The 21,676-nt window shown below is 39.2% G+C and overlaps 1 protein-coding gene across 2 annotated transcripts in view; it reads right to left on the bottom strand.

Annotated features, from left to right (window-relative positions):
• pde4d (phosphodiesterase 4D, cAMP-specific) overlaps positions 1–21,676 on the bottom strand; it is a 198,318-nt gene that overhangs the window by 108,728 nt on the left and 67,914 nt on the right. The window lies entirely within an intron of this gene.

The raw sequence follows: 21,676 nt of genomic DNA, 5'->3' as shown, positions 1-21,676 counted from the left end.
GTGCATGCCGTTGAATAACTACCCTTGTGCAGACGTCTCATGTTCAGTCGTGCTTATTTTGGAGCGCGGTAATAGTTGTTATTTTATGAGCGGCACTGCATGCAGTCTGCCATGATGAGAGGAAATGGGAAGGGGGAAGGGGAGGTGGTCAAAAGTGAGGGACTGATGGAAGTGAGGGGAGAAAACTAGAGGAACGGCGTGCCAAGTGAAAGAGAGAGTCAGAGCAGGCTGTAACTGATGCAGGGTGACAGTAAATGAAAGTGGATGAATACAAATGACCACGGGGATAAGGAAGAGGGATCGCGAGAGAATGAGAGGGGAAGAGAAGGACACAAAGATCAGGGTGGTTCCAGAAATAACCAGTGGTTGTAAACACAGTGGTCCCAGGAAGTCTGAACTTCCTGTGTGTCTCTGTGAGGGGTGTATACCTGGAAGGAAGAGCACATTTGCTTACTTGTGGACATGTTTGCATACATAGACCAGTGCGTATAATACATGCACAGGCCAGTTTATGCGTACTTTGTAATGCAACGGATTTAGGAGTAAAAGCTGTGTTTCTCAGTGTTTTTGTACTAATGTAAAATTCAGTGAAAATCTAATTTTTTCACCTCACTCATACTCTTTTAAAAGTGCATGGGCCACAATTCACACTTCCATTCCATATAAATATACATATGCATGAGAGAAAGTATTTCAAATAAACACTTTCTCTCATGCATAAAGAAATGATGATATAAGAACTCAGAGTGTACTAAATTATGGCTCGCACAGGAAGGGAATACTAGAGCGATAATGTTGGGACTTGGATGTGGAGTGGCCACTGGTGGATAATGAGATGGGAAGTGACAATGAATAATTAATGACAGGGAATTATTTGCAAAATAACACCTGCGTGAAAAACATTAGGCAGAATTAAAATAAGGGAGTTTTTAAGTGATATCGGCTCAATTTTGTGCTGTGACTTAACACAAAACCTACACGGATAACCTCGCGGCAAAGGCTGAAGGGTTCGAATTATATTATTGCCAGTAATTATAGATTTTATTTTTTATCTCCATCTTTATCTGGTTCATTTACACCTCAAAAAATAACATAAATGACAAAATCTAAAGAGTGTAGGGTAGCTTATATAAAACCTTTTTTTAAAATTAACATATAAGGAAGAATAAAATCAGCTACAGAATCACGACAAGAGTGAGAAAAAAGAAAGAAACATTAGATGATTAAAGGCATTGTCACTCTAAACATTTATCACAATACTGAATAATTATGTTAGTTCTATACAATTTTTTTACAACTATATCAATGCGCTGCACATTTAAAAGTGCGCCATGTTAGGGTTGCATAGCAAAAAGCCAGTGTAACATCTGTAACTGTGATGATCGTAAATGTATTGAAAGCATGATTTTTCCCTGGCAAATTATTACACCATCACAATTATCCATGATGCAACTCACCCACGGGCAGTTCAGTGTGTGAATTTCAGGTGTGTTGTGATAAACATGGCTAACGCATCCTCGAGCTGTTAGCCTAAGGCTAGCCTCAAGCAGAAATGGCATCAGGTGATATAATAGGTTAACTGACTTTGCAACGCTCCCTTTGGGGCTACAAAAAAGGGGGGGGGAAACAGAAACCTATGCCTTAATTCCATTTAGGCTTAGAGTTGAGTTTTATACGTGTATCTGTTACACTGTCATAACTAACTGGAACCAAAGAGAGAATAGAAGGTGGCCATAGCTACTGTGACATTCTCCATTGGCCTTGAGATTTGTTTTCTCCTCCTGTGAAGCTGCTTTCTCATTGGCTAATCACTTGTCAATCACAAGTTGTTGTGATAAAAAACAAAAAATTCTCTTTTATGAAACACAGTATGACCATTGATTACAAGGTAGGTTTATTTTATCTATCTGGCAATATGGCCCAACATGAACTTAAAAGAGTTCAGGACAGACAGTCATCTACATACATGGCCCTTTCACACTGGAAGCAGAATGCGCTGCATTGACTGCTAGACTGAGGGAATCGCCCAAAATTTGTGTTGAGCTGTCCACTGTGCTCTGCCTGTATCTCATTTGCATGCAGGAAACCGTTATTGTGCAGCACAAGCAAAAGAAGAGAATTGGGTTGAGAGTGCATTTGAATGCACTGTGTTATCTATGTGAAATGACCTATTGCCTTCTATAGGACCAGGAGTCTTCTTGCAATCTCCATCTGGTGACCTTCAGATAGAATGCAGATGTAAAGCACTTTGACAACAGATTCATTTTTCTGTTTTGTACCATCTGTAACTGGAACAAAGCTATTGTTCAAGACAAACTAGAGCGCACTGATGTCATGATTTAAAAACACCAACTCCTTTAACTAATCCTAAGTGGCAAAAATAAACCAGCCTTAGGACTCGGAACTTAACTTTGATGCCTTCAAAAATAAAAACCAGCTACTATGGCGCAGGCTCTCTTACATTATGCAATATTACAAACACATGTCAGAAGCATGCTGAACAGAGATATGGTTCATGTGTTTTCATTGTGTTCTGAGGCTTGATCACAGGGTGAGTCACATAGTAGCAGTAAATAAGTCCAAGAGATGTAAAGTATGGCTCCGTTTTATCAGACTTGATGCAAGTAGCATACAATGCAATATGCAAAAGGGGAGCGCTGCCAAGAACAGCAAAACAGCACATTTGATGAGACGCTTCAATGTGAACAGAATAAATATAAGAGCGGAAAGTTGCTCTGTTTCACTACAAAAAGGAACTACAGTCAACTTTTTCTCTATACTCAGACCTGTCTGATATTACAAAGCCGTCTAAAAGAGTCCGCCTCTCCAGGGTGTTCTTTCACTCCTGTTACGATTAATCCCATAAGTCATGAAACATCCCACCAGGCCTCTTCTATTTTTCACTCCTGTCATCAAAGGCAGATTTTTTTTTTTTCAAAAACCAATAGCATCTATTTTCTAGTCAAATATAGGGTTGAAATACTTTTCAGACTGTTTCAACTTCTTAACATTTATATTACCAAGCCCAGTTTCCAAGCTCAGAGCCGGCAAGTATCGAGTTTGTATCACAACTACAAATAAGAAGTTTCAGGGCAGTTTCAGCTGGTGGATATGTGAACTATAAGTCAACAGTACCGAAACGCAGCTGACATTTACCCAAAAGAGCATAAGAAGCAGGCAAAAGAAGTGTTGTATTGTCCTATACGGGCAGTTTTCCTGCTGTGAAACCGATTTCAGTGAAAAGATTTGATGGGAGAAGATGGGATATGTCCCAGTACCTGGAGTGACCCTGAATTGGGGTTAAGAAAATGGACCGGGAAGGACTATGACCTTGAGATACCCAGAAAAAGGCTCGAAACTCGATACCATTTTCATCACCTTGGGGGTAAAAACAAAGGCAAAAAATGAAGTTTTTTTGTCTAGTTGCTAGTCGACGTTTCCCTGCTTAAATCTTCAAAAGAAACAACAAAGAAAAGAGACACAAATAACTGTGTTATGATGTTAAATTAACACCATCTATTAAAATTACCAATGAGCAGGACAGATAATGTTTGCTGCCTGGCTCCTACATTAATGTCATCATTTTTATTATTAGCGCTACCTTAATTATAAACTTAACAATGGATAATCTGGCCCTTATTTCCCAAGGGGCTTGGCATTAGAAACACACTAGCCTGTGACCACCTGAGGCTGGGTTTGTATTGTGTGATTGCTAATGTTTAAACAGCTAATATTAAAGTATTTATACACTTCAACGTTTTTGAAAGGGGAGCTTTACTGACTGCTCGAAAGGGTTGTTTAGCATTGTGAACATCAACTCCTTAAGTTGCTGATGAGTAGAGAGCAACTTGTATATTAATTAGTACCTGATTATCAATACCTTTCAAGAGGTCAGTTAAAGGCTCATCGCAATATCAAAGCCAAACACTTTTAACATATTCAGTAAAATTGCACTTGCAAAACAGCACATGACTGAGTTTGCTTAAAGGTTTGAATGTTTTTAACTTTTATATAGAAAGTAAATCTTTTTTTTAATATATAATCCCTTTAACATGACTTTACAGTGGACTTCTGTGTGCTGCAGGCCTTCAAATAAAATGGGCTGAGTCATTTAGACTGTACAAAATCTTATTTTAAAGCTTGCACTGAGGTTAACTGGCTTGGTTTGATATACTTTTAGAGTCAGACCTCACTTTTTTTTTTACTGTCCAGTTCAGCTACCAGCTTCTTTATGCTCTCAGTCCTCTAGTAAAGTTACAGAGAGAAAATCTTGAATCTGAAGCCAACATATTAGTCTTTCACACACCCACATAGCAGCGTGGCACATGTTTTAACACCAGCTAAAGCAAAGCACTTCCATCCAGTTTCCGGGCCACACTTGCATAACAAAGATGCACAGTGAGACTAAGTGATGGAAATAAAATTGAGGCAAACTGAAATATTCAAAGTTCAAAGATCTTGTCGGAATACGAAATGATGGCCGTCGAGAAGATGAACAAGTTTCATCTTAAATTACAAAGAAATAAAATTCATTTGCAACTGCAAAAATGGCCTTTTGGTGTACTCGGGATTTGGTGGATTTCACAACTGCTTTTCTAGTCTACATATCCCAACCTCAGTTAAATATTATTTTTAAATCTAACCACAAATGTGACATCTGCAGATTCATATTTCAGCTTGTTGAAATGCACTTATGCACCAGGTCTTGTACACCAGCCAGGGAGTCTCTGAAGATGTTATGCACATGGTTTGTTGATTTTGCAACTGATGCTGCAGCCACGCCTGACAGCTATCCACTGCATCATTCACAAGTTAGAACCTGCAGTCCATGATGGTGCAAAACGCATTATAGAGCTGAGTCATTTTCAGATATTTACTGGCTTTCAAAGTCCAAACATCTGCTGTTAATCTCAGTAAACGTATCATGGCCACCTCCTTCCCTGCCTGGAGATTTGCGCATGGAGGTAAAAGAGGACCAACACGCCTCAGATGACCCTCGATGGGAAAGCACAAAAAGTCTTTCATTAAAGCAGACTGTTTTCTTGTTGAAATCTGCTGTACATGATTATTTTTATTTTGACAATATTTCATATTAAATATTACAGCTAAGTGGCACGTTTGGTTGACTGGGACTAAGTGAAAGGTTAAATAGTTAACATTTGACCTTTTGTAGTTTTACATTTCTGCATGGTTCTGCATGAGGAGAACACGAGAGTCAGTATATTGCAATGGTGGTTATATTTTCAAGTTCTAAACTTGTGTAATTGAAGTTTATGATTATTCTATAGATGCTACATTGGGCAGTAATAAATAAGAAACACTCTATCAGGCTTCAGAGCATATAGGACTTCTCTAGTTTCTAAATTACTTTATTAGAATAGCTGACTCCTGGGCATACTTAGTAAAAAAGAAAAGTTTTCAAATCTCATAACTTCAAGAAAAGATAAATGTCCTTCCTCTTATTGAGATGAACTGAAACTGGTAAATGTCAAGCTGATATGTCACAGCATGTCATAGGTCACGCTTGCATCCTCCTTACATTCTTGTGAACATGGTAGCTCAAGAATGACGAAGAAATCATTACACAGGTAGCTCACATGGAGAACATGACCTGATTAGATATTAATATTGCTTTGTGAATAAATTTGGAGGGTAGATATTAAAACAGTCAAATTTAATGGTAAAATACGTGTGTCAGAATAGTCATTATTCAATTTTGATTAGTTTCAATTAGGGGCTGAGAAAATTTCATTATCTTAGTTACTAAGATAATGACATAACATATTAAATACCAGGTTGCATAAAAAGGGAACTGTTTCTCTTGCCAAATGAGCCCAGTGAAGACATTAATTTTCTGCATCATCATGAAATTTTTAATAGGGCTCCAGCTCTTGATATATAACTGTACACACAGCCTGGGTTGTTAAATGCATTTTTAAACACACAGCCGTTAGGAGTATTGCTGCTTACCTCCCCACATGTTTGCATGGATTCTCTTTCTGGCATTTTCTTACAGTCCAAACATCTTCATGGGGTTAGGTTTAATGGTAATTCTATATTGGCCACAGGCGTGAATATGAGTGCTAAAGGTTGTCTGAGTCCCTGTGTTAGCTCTGCGACTGACTGGCAACTTCTCCAGGGTGTACCCAGCCACCCTAAGACAGCTGGAATAGGCTCCAACACCACATGATCCTCAGTTGGATAAATAGAAAAAAATGGATGCATGGACAGACCCTTGTGTCACCTGGAAAGAAAGGCTGGCTGTCTTTGCTATGGTGTATTCAACTGATGTGTGTCATAATGTCAGCTGTTAGATAAAGTAAAGGAACCCAACACATACAAGGAAGTATGTGTAGACTCTGAATGTGAGGTGAGTTCCTAAGTGATTGTATGCATGTTGAACAAAAAAGGCAACTAACTGGTTTGTCAGTCTGCCACCTGGAGGACGAGAGAGTGAGAGGATGTGAGTGGGCTGCTTTATAGAGGTTTCTCATGTGACATCATGCACACACTGCCTAAAAGCTTTCAGCCGTATTGAACCTGATGCAACCACTAGTGAAGAAAAAGAGGATATGTGTTTCCTGACCAGTTAGCAAGTGGTTGGCTGGCAATCGCTAAGTGAAATCAGTCAGAATGCTGCTGTTGTCTGCAATCGGTCACTAACTAACCAACCTCTGAGTAGTAATGAAACTTATACAAACGCAATGCAAACTGGAAGTGGAGAAGGTCTGCCTTCAGAGTAAAAGCACTGAAACCAACACTTTTCAAAAGATGCAATTTTTTCCTTGAAGGTGAGATTGCAGGGTCAGGGTAGACACATTTCTCTAGTGTGCAGTAGCTGCGAGTGTGCCACTGACCAGTCTCTTGGCCTGTGTGACTCAGGATATCAACCTCTACCACTCGGCAAAGAGTCAAGGGGCACACATTCTTTTACTAACATCCGATGGTTGTCAGATGGATATCACCATGTTTGTCACATGTATAAATAGCATATAAATTAATGTCACACAGTTAGTCCCAGTACCCCATTATTAAGGATATCTCTGTTCCTAAAAGGCATCTTAAGGATAGAGAACAAAGGACAAAGGATGCACAGGTGTATCCTATGCGGAAGTGTTCAGAGTATAAGAAAGGCGTGGTACACAAGTAGAATTTACAAACCGTAGCAGGAACAGAACTCTTTAAACAACTCATCCTTTTTATTCATATGTTGTTTCTGTAATTTAAGATGCTGGGATGTTTCTGTCCTTATCTGGTTTTCTCTTTGTGTGAGTATAAAAAAAAAAAATCTTGTTACATGTTACATGTTGTGAATTTAATAAAAAAGTTACCCTAACATTACCAAATATTTATGATGCAGATGTGGAAAATGTCATATTTAACTGACATTGCTTTAAAATGAGAGCTCAGAAGAAGGATGTCTCATTTCATTAAATGCATGTTGCCCCGACTTCTTCACTCGTATGTATTGAGGGAGGGACTAAATCGGCGAGGAGAGAAATCCAGTATGTGCAATTTGGGAAATGACAAAGGGAGTTTGGTAGATCCTTCATTTCTCGCCTTGCGTCCTTTTTTTTCACATCTTAGTCCTTCCCACCAGAGGGAGGGAGGTGAGGTGATGGGCACTTGGAAAAATGAGACATCCTTGTCTCAGAGCTGTCATTTTTAAGCGTTGTCAATTAAATATGACGTTTAACACAGCTGCACACCATAAATTGCTTTGTTATAGCCCAATTAATGATGTATTTTATGATCTCAGATGTAAAAGTGCGCACTACTTGTTTTAATCCTTCACAGCCACTTTTAAATTATATTTACAAAGCCAATGTGACAAGATATCACACTTTTTTTGTTAAACGCACACAGACAGTGAAGGACAGTGAATTTGATCACCTTGAAATAACTGAATCATCTAATAAATAAAAGGGATGAGTTGTATCCTCCACCCACTGCGTTTTGACTATTCCAGCTGTGAAAACAGCTGTTTATAGCTCCTCTGTCCTGTCTCTTCCAGATGCATTTTAAGAAATGAGACATCCATCAGCACGGGATATTGAGATTCATTTCCAAATCAGGCTGAAGGGCTTGGGACAGACAAGAGGAGGCTGGTGAGGTGACAATTTGCCTATTTTTGTATATGGCCAATAAACAAATAAAAAAAAACTTGGCACACTGATGTGTAATACACACTAGCCATGCTTTTACTCTCATGATTTTATAGAGTAAAATTCATTCCTTACTAGACCTATTGACAGCAACCGTTTTATCACAGTGCTGTAAAAATTTGCTGATTTTTTTGAATAGCACGACTGTCTGTGCTCATTATTATTTTTAGCCTTTAATATTTGTGTGTTTGTGCCTGCAAGAAAGATGAAAGAGGCCATGCCATGAAGTGTGTGGGGGGTCACGTGGTAGCTAATGGTGTGTGTTGTGCCTGCTGTCAAGGGAGAATAATCCATAAAATGAATTGGCTGGCTGGGATGTCTGGTTTTCTTCCACCCACTTCAGATCATCAGATTTCATCTGAGGCAGAAATACAGTGACATATGTAATGTTTGTCTACTCAAAGACCAATCAACTCATCAAGCATATTCTGTTTTGGATTTTGTTAATTTTTTTTAACATGATAACATCTGAAGAGTCAGCACAGTGGTTTTAATCTAATCGTGAGCGCACATGCTCACTGCAGTGATAGCTTTATGTCCGATATCCTCACATCATCATGTTACTTTTCAAGACGCAGCTGTCCTGCTCTCTGCTTTATCACAGAGCATTACAATATCTGTTCTAGCCTTTGACTCCTCTGAGCCTCAGAGAGCAGCATCATCCACTCTGCCTCCCACTGATCCTCTCCCCCTTCCTCCATCCCCGTTCCCCTCCCAACATGTCATTCTTGTGGCCCCAGAGGACATGGTCGGTATGACCCTGTCTGAGCCTGATGGAGGAGGAGGAAGAGTGGGGGGTGGGGTGACAGGCTCTTTGTCCTCTCCGGTGTTGTCCCTCTTCACTCCTCTGTGGTCTCTTTAAGCGAATCATGTTCAGGGACACCGCGCACATCCAGTGTTTTTGCTCACATCATTGCAGAATATTTACTGCTCATACCTGCTGGGCTCTTCTTCTTCTGATTCCTTGCTAAGCTAGAGTTAGCAGTGGGTGTTTTTCACAGTGGGCTGGTAAAACGTTAGGTGTCTTTAGATGAGGCTCATATACATTGATGTCTAAATGTAGATGCCCTGAAAACATGCTGACTTTGCAACACCAGCCTCTGCACACTTTACACCGATGAGCCATAAAATTTACTCTTAATGCCCTGTTCATATCAGTTGTTTAAAATAAGGCATGTTTAAACGCTTAAAAATAATAAAATATGCTTATCTGCTTTTGCTGGGAGTCAGATGAAAGCATCTTTACAGCTCTTATGAACATGCACTAAACATGAAGCTACAGTCATGTAGCATTGCTCAGACTTAAGAAATACTCCTCACAGTAATTTGGACCTTGTCATAGTGTATCATGGATACAATGGCGGCTATGGGATGGTTGTTAGCAAACAGCTGCAACATGATACCGCATTTGCTCAGGTCTTACTCACACATCAACATAGCAAAGAAGTGGAATAACCGTTAATATGACTGTTACTGCTTTAGTCCTGCCACTGTGGCTGTCAGTCAGCCTCGGATCTATGCATGGTGTAGTGCACACAGGCTTGGAGGACTGCACATATGTGCATCGATGTAGTATGTGTGTTTTTTAGGGGTTTTTTTGCATCATTTGCCGTAGATCTGAGCATATGGATACCTGTAAATCAAGCTTTGCTCAGCTCACCTGGCCCCTGCACTCCCTTCTGTGTGTCTACTGAGTATCAACCTTGTTTTCATCTATACAATCTTTAACTCCACAGCACACACGACACATATTTGCTACTTGATCTGCTGATTTTGCTAACTTCCACCCTCCGACCCTTTGGCTCATTTTTTATATTAAATTTAATTTGATCCAAGCCAGTCTCTTGTGTGGACTCCCCACTTCTCACTTTTGTTCGAGCCAGTTTGTGACACTATTTTTTGACCAGGCACAGTGACTTCCTGGAGTCTCCTAGAGTTGCCTAGCAACCTCACAGTGACAACAAGCCTCACAAATAGGCAGATTGTGTTTGGACAGACTTGCTGCTTCCCCCTGCATCTAGTCTCGTTGATAAGCTCACTAACCTCATATTTAAAAGAGAGATGCAAGAGTGGCCTCAATCTTCTCATGTAACTAGGTAATAAAGTGAGTAAGTGTGTTTCTCAAAATGACAAACCTTTCCTATCTTTTAAAAAAAAAAAATACCCACACTGGGTTACCCGCGATCAGTTAGGATTTAATATGCACACTTTTGACAGCACAATCATCTTGTTGCAAAAGCACTTACTGAAGCATGCAGGGGTCTCTTACACACACATGCCTCCTGTGGCACTGAGACTCCCTTGTCAAACCAGGAATCCTATTAATGTCTTCTACCAACTACATTAAAGTTCTCTTTTTCCTTTTATAAAAACTTTTTAAATTGCTACCCAGACATTTAAAAGTACAACAAAAATGTGACAAGTTGTCGTAAGAAAATAAAAAAAAACCTCTTTTGAAATGCACTGACAAGTGAGAATTTGGGTTTTTTTTCTTAGTCTTTTGAACTAATATTTTATGTGAAACAAAGTTACGTTAAATAAAAGTGCAAAAACTGGGGTTTTTTTTGGGGGGGGGGAATCATTTTATGTGAGGTAAAATAAAACAAGAAGAGACCGAGGTAGAAAGTTGAAGAGATTCTGGGGAAGTTGAGAGTTCACACTCATGTTGCACAGAGAAAGAGTGGAGCTGCTCAAATATGTCCTGCTTTTTTTACACGTGCTTTTTACAGAGCAGCCACTTAAAACGGCTCCACTTTTGTCTTTTCTGGTGTAGAGACATTATGCAGTCTCTTCGAACTTCAAATAACACCTGCATTGGGCCTCTGTGATGTATAGCCTATTAGCACCTTTGTGTACAGTATGCAAGGTTTGCTGGGGTCATAACTTATTCATGACTTGCTCTTAGCTGCGTTTGTAGAATATGCTGTGCGGACATCTCCCACACATATATTAATGTTATTTCTGATGGATTCTTTTACAATTTCATTCCTTTTAGCCCTGGGTGATTACATTCACAGCACCAAATCAAATTTACACGGATCAAATGAAAGTACAAAGTGCTGCGTGATTTTCAGATTACAGAAAAGCTCCAGCCTGGCAATTACCATATTTCAACATGTGCATCTGAAATAATTATTGGCTGATATTTGCTTCATATTAAATAAACTTGAGTGTCTCTCCCTCTTACTTTAGATCCCTGACCACCTTTTCTCGGAGCATCTGCAGCATCTGCATTCATTGGTTCAACCAGACAAGGTACACATTTCTGTTCTGACAAATCACCGTAATTAAGCAAGTCAAAGGCTGCTCTCTTGCTTGGAAAGTAACCACCCTGCAGTAAGGGCTAAAAAGATCCAAAAAGCACATTTCTGAGAACTACACTGTACAAAAAGAGGGTGCCATTTCATTCAACAGTTCTAAAAAAACATGAAAACATTCATTCAGAAAGCATCGTATACATTGGGAAAAAGAGAATAGAGTCTACCGTTTCATTGCAGTGCTAACGTGTCTGGGATTCAAACAACTATATTTGTTCAATCTCTCAGCCAGACCATGAGTCGTGCCCCCGGTCATGCTCACACATCAAAAGCAATACAAACAAGAACAAAAACAGAAAGATAAAAGCAGCTGTGTGGCACTGAAAAAAAAAAACATAGGTAAAAGGGAGTTTAGCATGCAAGAACATTGACAGTGTAGTCGAGCAGAGGAAAAGAGCACAATAATGGCCCCTCATTTGTGGCGTCCAAATGGACCCAGGAGCAACACTAGAGATTTTTATTTTGTTACACACTGAAAGACGGAGGAATGTATGGATGACTGACTGAATAACTAATAGACATGGCAAGCAGATGGTGGATAACCTGAGGAGCAGCTTGCTTTCCGAATGAAAATTTGGTTTAGAGCCCAACGGATCCTAGAGTTTTCGGACGGATGCCGAAACTGATTCCTATGAAGAAAAAAAATTACAATAAAATGTTTGGTACAAACTATTAATCAGCTTAATGTGAAACGCCGTTTGACCGTGCATCAACTCTCCACAACGGCGTGAGAATATGCTTGCGTGGACAAACTATGTGATAACACAGAAACACAAAAATGATACTCTTTTACCAAAATATCGGCCATACTCTACTCCGACTCAATAACTGGCTGCTGTTTCTATCATCCTCTGGCACTGGTTATATGGCTGCCTGGCAGACTGGTCTGCTGGCCAACCTTCTGTTACTAAGAGGAAAGCTGCCCAGAACATAAACACATACACAGTTAACCTTTTACTTCAGTTACCATACTCAGCTTTGCAGGCTGTTATTAATGAGGGCCCGAGACACATAATGCAATGGATATATTAATTCTAAGATAAACTACATTTCAATGAGACTGTGTTCGTGATATCATGTACATTACTTCTGCGTGCTTGTCACTGACTCGCTCATTACATCTACAACAAAAATTGGATTGCGGTTGCTGTCTATCATTGCTGTAGAGTAGAATGTCTTACATAGTATAGTGATATAGTATAGTGAAAAAATATATCAAGCTTTACTTGTCTTAAACTGCAGGCAGCTTCATGTTCAGGGCTGAAACTTCTTTTTCCCCAGCAAAGTCTTCAAAAAACTTTTTTCATTTTTTCTTCTTTTTTTGAAAAGATGAAAAGAAAGTGGAGCAAATTTATCCTTCATGTCTATTTGCTAAGCCCCATAATGGTATTTTCAGAACCAGGAGTGGAACCTTTCATTCCCTAGCTAAATGCTTAGACAGGCTTTGCCACTAATAGGAAGAAAGTAAAACATACCCTATGGCAGGAATTTTAAAATCAGCAAAGCTTTTAGTGTGCACATATTCTAATAAATAAAAATAAAAAAACAGACATAAAAAAGCAGGTTGTGGACATTAAATTCAGAAAGCTCTAGCAAGTAACAGAAATAGTTTGTCTCCTTGACTCTAGTAATTATTATCATAATAAATGATATCAGGATCATAGAAGCTAGCCCTTTACCAGTCCCTATATTTAAAATCCCTCCTCTCACCTCCACATTCCTGCCTTTCCTTCTCTCCTGCTATCACCAAACATGCCTTGTCAGTGTCTGACTTCATTAGCCAATTCTGACACGTTTCTACAGTAAAATAGTTCAAATTCTTTCAGCTCCATTTAAACTATCATTGTGGCTGTTCTCCGAGGTGTCACAAGAAAGTTTAACAGCTAGCTATCCGTGAAGAAGGATCTAGAAGGTTTGGCAGCATTGGAATTTCTGCTAGCTAATAGAACTGCTAGCTAAAAAAAACTAACAAATGTAACAGCCCATATGGAAAAGAAATAGTAAAAACTTACATGATTTACTCATGAAAGTGGCCACTTTCTCATTACTTTCATATATTGTTTTAGTAAGTATCCAAAACATCCAAGTTTCATTATATAATTTTTCAAGGGATCTTATATCTGTTTTCACTCTTGTATGCTTTTCATACAAGTTTCACACAAGACAGATACAAACTTTATAAGATTTATATATATCTTTTCCATATGGGAGTGTTATAATTTTAGACACAAAAAAGCTGGAGAAGTAAACAATGTCATTTGGCAGTGGCAGAATGTCGCCTTTGGCAGCAAAGATATGGGATGACAGTTGAATTGTTGTTAATAAGAGTTTGTGTTAAGTGCACCCAAGACAAGCAGAGACAAACACCATTAACCTTAGCCAGAGTGTTTTTTTATCTGAAGCATTCAAAAATTTGATGTGTGGGACACCGTGAGCCCATGGGCTGTAGTGTACACCTCAAGCTTTAAAAACATAAAGATGCACCTTATATAAATAATGCTAATAAAATCCTTAGAGATAACAGAAGAGACCACGGATTACTTTTGGGGATTTTTTAAAATTTTATCTTTTAAAGATGTTTCTGTTAAGTAACGAGACAAAAAGCATTATAACTCAGCCTCAATCAATGGATGCTTGGATCTGGAAACAGAGTTGATACGTCATCACTTAACAAGCAGGTAGGTTCAACCGGATGGTAGCACCCAGCAGGCACGCCTGCAGGATGCTGCCATGTGTTCCTTCATCAGCAGGTGAAAATAACCACTCGTTTAAAATCAGGCTAAAGTATCTGTTCAAAACTGGACGAGCAGTTTGTTACATTTAATATGGAATTTGGCAGATGCTCACGTTCTCTCTCTCATGCACACCAAGGGCTTTGTTTATTAATTAAGCTCACATTTAACTCATCCCTACAATATCAATAATAAATAAGGTCAACACCTCAATGACAGTGTCAACAAAAAGTCAACATTACATTTTCCTGTCTATGATAACGCGTTTTAATTTTGCCCAGGGATATGACACTCATTTGTTCATGTCAGCTGATGTGAGCCTCACACTACACTCATTGTTTTCATCATAAATAAAGTGACATCCAATGATAAAGCATTTGAAAATGCCATGGATGTGAAATGTCGGTCTGCGCACTGGTGCACTGACTGAGAGCAATCCATTTGGCTGGAATCAACGCAGACTTAAGTGTTCAAGAGGCCCAAACACAATCAATGGCCCCGATTGATTCGTGTTGGTCAAGTAAAACACTATTACATCTCACACCGCATTGATATGCATCACCAATAAGCAAAGCACCACACTACCTCTGTGAAATGACCTCTGTTGACCTCAACACTGCAAGCTACCTCTCAACATCTCCTTGCGCACAGATGCACTTTATCACCTTTTCAGCCATCTCGCCAAGGACAAACACTACAAAGCTTTTTGTAGCACTAAACATGTAAGAATGTCACCTTATTCTGCAAAAAGAGGCTACCACAAAATATACCAACGCTATATATAAAATGTGAGTACCGTGAATACAGTAACTGTCCTCCAGCACAATTCTGTTTTCATCCATGTTTTCTGAGTGGATCTGAATGCACACAGGATAACTCAAAACATATTAAGTATTCATGCTAATTACGTGTTTTGCCTTTTACAGTATTCATGAACCAAAGGGAGACTGAGACTTGATTAAGAGAGTTGCATCCTTGTAGTTTGCATTCTTAAAAATGCTTTATCATTCAAATTATTTCACTACTTTTCAAAATAAAGTTTTAAACGCAGTTGCGTAACGTCTTTCACTGAGATGCGCATAATTGAATTGCTGATTTTAATGCTTTTCTTTTTTCAATAATAGCTGAAGGAAACAGAGAGACTAATTGCACTGCTGTGTTTGTTTGTAGAGCACTGGCTTTTCAGGGAACCCAACAAGCTTTTAGTTTCACAGCTGCTTTTTGATGACATTTAACAACTATATCCCCAGAGGGGTTTTAATATATAACTACAGCCCCTAAGGAATCCATCCCGCTTACAACATAATCAGCCTGTAACAAAGCAATGACAGGCAGCCGAGGTCACCAGCAAAAGGAAAAAGCTGTGTCTGTGCGCCATTTTGTGGGGGCCCACATTAAATTAGGAAGTCCCTTTGCATCTGTGTTATTACTGCAAACAAATTCATGCAGCATTACACTACTGGTGTGTAAAGATAAACTGTCTACAGCTGAAATACATGGCGATGATTTGTTTTACCATTTCTGATACAGAGGAAATGGTTAACAATTGTGTTGGACTGCACAGAGTTTAAAATCCCAGGCTCATTAGCCTCAGCTTTGTGCATTATCTATTTGATTTAAAGCCACTTGGAGCAGACTAAAGCACAACACAGTAGCATATTCCATTTCTGCTCAGTCCATATGTCTTACCAGTTACAGGACAAAACAGGCCCTTGGTGCTTTTGTTATTCAGCTGTGGGAAGATGCAGAAAGCCTGTTAATTTTAGTAGCTCTCTCTCATTAGTGGAGTACATATCAGGTAACAGACATCTGCAGAGGAGTGGACCTCGTAACACTTCAACTACTCTAGCCAGATGGCAGGGACAGGTTGACCCCCACAGAGACCACTTAGAAACAAAAATGTCACGGATAAAGAGAAAAACCTGTCGGATAACAAAAACAGTTCATAAACCAACGCTGTTGGAATTTGAAAACACTTGAATGTAAATTGCAATTAGAATACCAAATGCATTTAATATGCTTCTCGACTTATAAACAAACAACATTAGCTCATTAAGTTCATTTCAAAGGCACTACGGCTGTATAAAGTGCCTGAAGCCTTTAGTGACATTTTAAGTGTCATGGGGCAATTTATTTGTGCATCTCTCCAAAATAACAGAGCGTTTACCCAACAGTTTTCAGGTTTTTAGTCATGGGACCATGAGACTCCATTCACACGTACACGGGTATTTTTTACAAAACTTTTTCCAGGTCAGTTTTGAAAAATATGCCCGTCCACATAAAAACTCAAAAAGCATTATCAAGAACATGCCAAAGCAACAGGCAGTGATATAACACAGTCTGATGTCAATAAAGGATATGAAGCAATGTCAGAGCGCATCTCGAACGTTCACGGTTCATCCTAGCAGGAGTTTTTCATACCAAAGAGCCAAAGTGCATGCTTACGTGTGTATGTAGCCACACGTCTGGATTCAGACTGGTTATCAGTGATTTCAATCTTAAGCACAACTACAAATACAAGTACACTATCTGCAGCATATCAGAGGCAGTAACCTATGGTTGGTGAACCAAGCACTGGAACCAAAAACAATAACATTCAATCGAATATATTCGAATATATTCGATTTATTTGAATATATTGCTCCCTGCCATCTGGCAAAATATTTTATCAATGTCACCTAACAATGTTATTTGTTTTACAGACATTTTTTTAAATTACCAACTATAATGAAATTTGGGCTTTGTTCATAATTCTTTAAATTCAAGTAGCTCACGAGAGCAATTCTGCTCATATTAAATCTAAAAAACACATGACATTTAATCTAATTCACACCCACTCAACCATTATTCGTCTGTTTAATCATTCAAATGAATGACACATTTCAGATTTGACTATTGCGACTGAATTTGCCTCTTAATAATTCATCTCTCTCAGTATTGGTGCACTTCACCTCTTCCTCTTCTACTGAATGTTCTTCACTTTGTCCCAGATTTCAGATGAGAACGTTTTCACTGCCACTAAAGCTGCTCTAAACAGTGTTTTGCTGTCATTGAGCTTTAAGTCATTTGTTAATGTATCATAGTTAGGGTTTCTGTTTAGGTTTTCCTGCACACTAGAGCTTCAGAGAGTTTTTCATGTGAGTTTTCTTCATTGTTTGGTATTTATGTTATTTAGAGAGTTTAAAGGATCATCTAGTCCTAGTTTTGAGTCCTTAGTCTTTATTTAGCTTCAGCTTACGTTTGAATTGGTCATTTCCTGTGTGCTTAGTTCCCTCAGTGTTTCCCTATGTGTTACTTCCTGTCTAGTCTTTCAGTGTTAATGCCTTCGTCCTCCAGTGTTCCCTTGCCTCTGTCTTCACGTTTGGTGTGACTTTTCTCGTCTCCGTGTTTCCTAATGTGTCTCTTTTGGTCATTTCCTGTGAAAGATAGTTTCCTGTGCTGTCTATGCTTTACTTCTTACTGCATGGCTATCCTGATAGTTCTCGCCTGTGGTTTTTTTTTTTTCATGTTCAGCTTCATTCTCATTTCACACCTCGCAGGTGTATATACAGCACTATACTGTATAAACTGTATATACAGTATAGTGCTGTGTTTCCTTTGTCCTCTGCCGCATCCGCGTAGGTACTTGGTTTATTCTTTGAATATAAACTCTTGCTTGAATTCATAGAGTATCAGATTTCCAACTCTCTAGCTCCTTAGTGATTTCTGAACTTTTCTGTGTTACATTTTTATATTTTGGACTGGATTATCAGCTTTAAAGTTTGCCAGTCGATGGATTATTTTGGTCTTCTACACTCCACACAGCTAACTGTGCCAAATAGAGTCTGAAGTCCAAAACAGTTTTGTCCATTGCCTGATCTTTAGCAATTAATACCAACTTAATACAATATGATGGGTGTAATTTTAGAATGCCGTAATTATTTCTCGATATAACCAAAATACAAATATTGTGGAAAAGTGAGGCTACTGGAGACAGAAGAACAGATTGTGGTGTTTCCTTACCTGGATGATTGAGCATGCATCAAGACAAATGGTTACATGCCTTTTCATAGGAAACATCTATGAACTTGTCTTTCTCTCAGGACCCATAAACGAGTTACGAAGTTGCACATTAAATGTGCAACACAAGCACAAGGTGCTCTTTGTATGAAAAGAACCAAAATTTTACCATAAGCTGTGTTATGTTCTGCCCAGCCAGTCAACTTCCCTCTGTGCAGCAACACCACTGACAAGGCAATTTCCAATTATTGAACCCAGACACCCCTCCAGTGGTTCTTTCACTTTGCCAGCATGAAACAACACATTTATTAAATCAATATTTGACCTTCTTAATTCTTTATATTTCTGCTGTCTACAATAGAGAGCATTTGCCACTGTTCAGACATGCTCCCAATTAAAGCAGATGGCAGAAATCTGGATAAAAGTAACAAAATTGTAACTAAGCCAGCTCTTTCCTGTCTCCATCTCTGTTGTGAGTACATTCTTTCCTCACCTGAAAGCTGTCAACCCTGACTTTTTAATTTAGAGAGCTTCTAAAATGCTTCTTCCAGACAAGAGCCTTGCAATTTCTTTTGGTATGTAACTCACCACCAAAAAAGAGAAAAGCACGCCACTTTCTGAATCATCAAAGCACGGACAAAATGTGCTTATTAAAGCAGCAATAGCACCACCACTCTATCACCCGATTTAGAGCTCAGTAAATCTCAGTCACCATCAAACTGTCAGCACATTCACTTTCAAGTCCAATTGAGCCACAACCAGAAATACCGCACGCATAATTTCCACCCCGATTTGGTATGCGATTTCGGATTATGATATATTAAACTACTTATTTGTGGAAAAAAGTTAAATGGAATGCACATTAAACATCACCCAATCGATCTCTGCCATAGCTGGATCAGTGACGCGGTAAAAACAGATCAGATTTCACCACAGAAACAAAGAAGGTGGTCATATCCGCCACAATAAAATAAGTCAAGAATTGGTGGGTTTTTTATCCCACTGCACCGTCTGTGCTTCAGAGGTTTGCTTTTTTATATTAATGTAGAAATTTATCTTTGGAGTGAAAGGAAGCTATTTTTATAGCTACTCATTCCAGTCACGACAATGCATGAGTCCATAATATTAAAGCTGGTGTAAGAAGCACGTATTTTTTTGACATTATTAGTCAAGAAATCCATAATAACCTTTTAGCATACTGTAGTCCCACTGCGTTCAGAGGAAGGTAGACGCTTGCACCTCTTGAGGACATGACAAAAGACTACCACTGGTCTCTTCAGAAATGCAGCATAAAGGCTAAAAAAAACTGAATGAAGAACTAATACATGGTGGCACAATGCGTAAAGCAGAAGACTTTCACCTGGGAGAATAGGCCAGAAAGTCAGCACTACCTTTGAAGGTGGTCTGGTGGAAGCGCCTTTAGTGCAGGAGTATGGTCAAGTTTGCAGTTTTTATATCATCAGAGAATCCCATCTGATGATGGCAAACAGTTATTCAATATGATGCTCAGACCTACAGCCTTATTAAATACTGGCTCTGGGGAAATATTCTAGAGGATATACCTCACTCATTATGGCACACTCTCTATGTATTATTTGAAAACTGTGCTGCTCACAGATTTAAAAACGCACTGCAGTGCACAACTGAAGCATTTATTTGATTGTAGATATAGCAAAGCTGTCTGAAGTTCTGAAATGTACTAAAGCTTCCTGTAAGACCTATCATTGATTTACAGGGTATGTACTGGATTTTTAACAATGTGATGGGCATAAAAATGATTTGCTCTCTTTTTTGAACTGCCTCTTCTTTAACGTTCACGTCATCCATTTGTGGCTATTGTGAGTCCTGATAGTAAGGACAAAAGACAGATGGAGCATGACAAAAGAAGACAAATAGGTGACATTTCAGTCTGTTATAGCACACCCACTGTATGAGAATAGTGTGGTTTCAGACTGTCAACTCATCCGTAACCTCGAGCAGAAGCTTGCTGTGTGAGTGCAGAAAACGCTCAGGGACGAAATATCATTAAGGTACTTTAAGGTCATATTCCACTCCACCTTTAAAAACACAAAGCAGCATGGTAGTGGTGTGTTTAGTCCTGTCACTTCACAACATTTCTAGTTTCTTCCTGTGCTTGCCTGGATTCTCTCCAGGCACTCTGGCTTCCTCCCACACTCCAAAGACTTGCATGCATGTTAGGTTAATGATTTTAAATGGGCCATGATGTGGATGCGAGTGTGTGTGCGGTTCTCTGTCTCTCTGTTTGCACAGTGATGGCAAGCTGTCCAAAATATATTCCACATCTCGCCTGCCGTAAACTGGGATACATTCCAGGACAATGGTGAATTTAATCTGGAGTCTACAGCACATTGATTGGTCAGCATAACTAAAAGAAAATGCTATAGAGACACCAGTCCTTTTCCATTTAGTGAGCGCACAGCTGAAGACTGCATGATGAGGGATCTTCATTAGCTTGAACATCTTCCAATTGTTTTGCAGCAGTTACATTTCGAGGCGCGAATAAACAAACTCGCATCTTCACACTCTACCCTGCGGGAAGCTACTGCATGCCAGGATTTGTGTGAATGCAGCTGAAAAACAGTTTATCCTGTACGTCGTGTGTGTCTACACATGTGCATGTGAGTGTGAATGAGAGACCAGAAGTGATAAATTCTGAATTCTGGTTGTTAATTTTTTATAAAACCCGGACTACCCGCGCACGGGATTTGGCCCATGACGAAAAGCTGCAGCCCAGAAACTTCCTGAAGACCACAAAAATACGATGAAATGAAAGAGTAAATACACCACCACACACCTCATACAGGTTACAAGTCATGAGTCAGAGTATTGTGCTTTCTCCTGATACCTGTACATATATATTTATGAATGCTATTGGTACAAAAATGTATAGATAAATATTCAGATTCATTTAGTTATATTTAGTCAAATGAACAGTGGAGAAAACTGAGTTGTATCTCACATTGTCAAGATAAATTAAGCATTTCCATCTTCCTTTTTTACATTTTCAGAACCCTGCAGCTCCTGAAATATATCTGTTAAGGTACAGTTAATCCTTGAGTCATCTTGCACAAAATGACGTAGATGCATACAGGCAAGTAGGGAACTCCAGAGGGAAAGCAAGGAAGTAGGCCACAGTCATCCAGTTCCCTAAGATGCCCTGCAGATGCGTGTCTATTTTTTAATGCTGCTGCATTTAGAAAATAATGAAATCAACTGTGACTGACTACTTCCCTAGCCGTGTACGCAGCCATACATGGAAGAACAATTGAGTATGGCAAAAATAACAGGGAATCCCTGCTTGCATGAAAACCACAGCCTGGCAAACTGGCCATAAGAGAGACTGATGTTGGCAGACAATTGGTGATCGTGGCTCAAGAGTTGGGTGGTCGCCTTGTAATCGGAAGGTTGCCGGTTCGAGCCCCGGCTTGAACAGTCTCGTCAT

The sequence above is a fragment of the Neolamprologus multifasciatus genome, chromosome 12 (assembly GCF_963576455.1).
Source record: "Neolamprologus multifasciatus chromosome 12, fNeoMul1.2, whole genome shotgun sequence".
In the NCBI taxonomy this organism is placed as follows: Eukaryota; Metazoa; Chordata; class Actinopteri; order Cichliformes; family Cichlidae; genus Neolamprologus; species Neolamprologus multifasciatus.
This window is presented reverse-complemented; position numbering and strand designations above follow the sequence as displayed.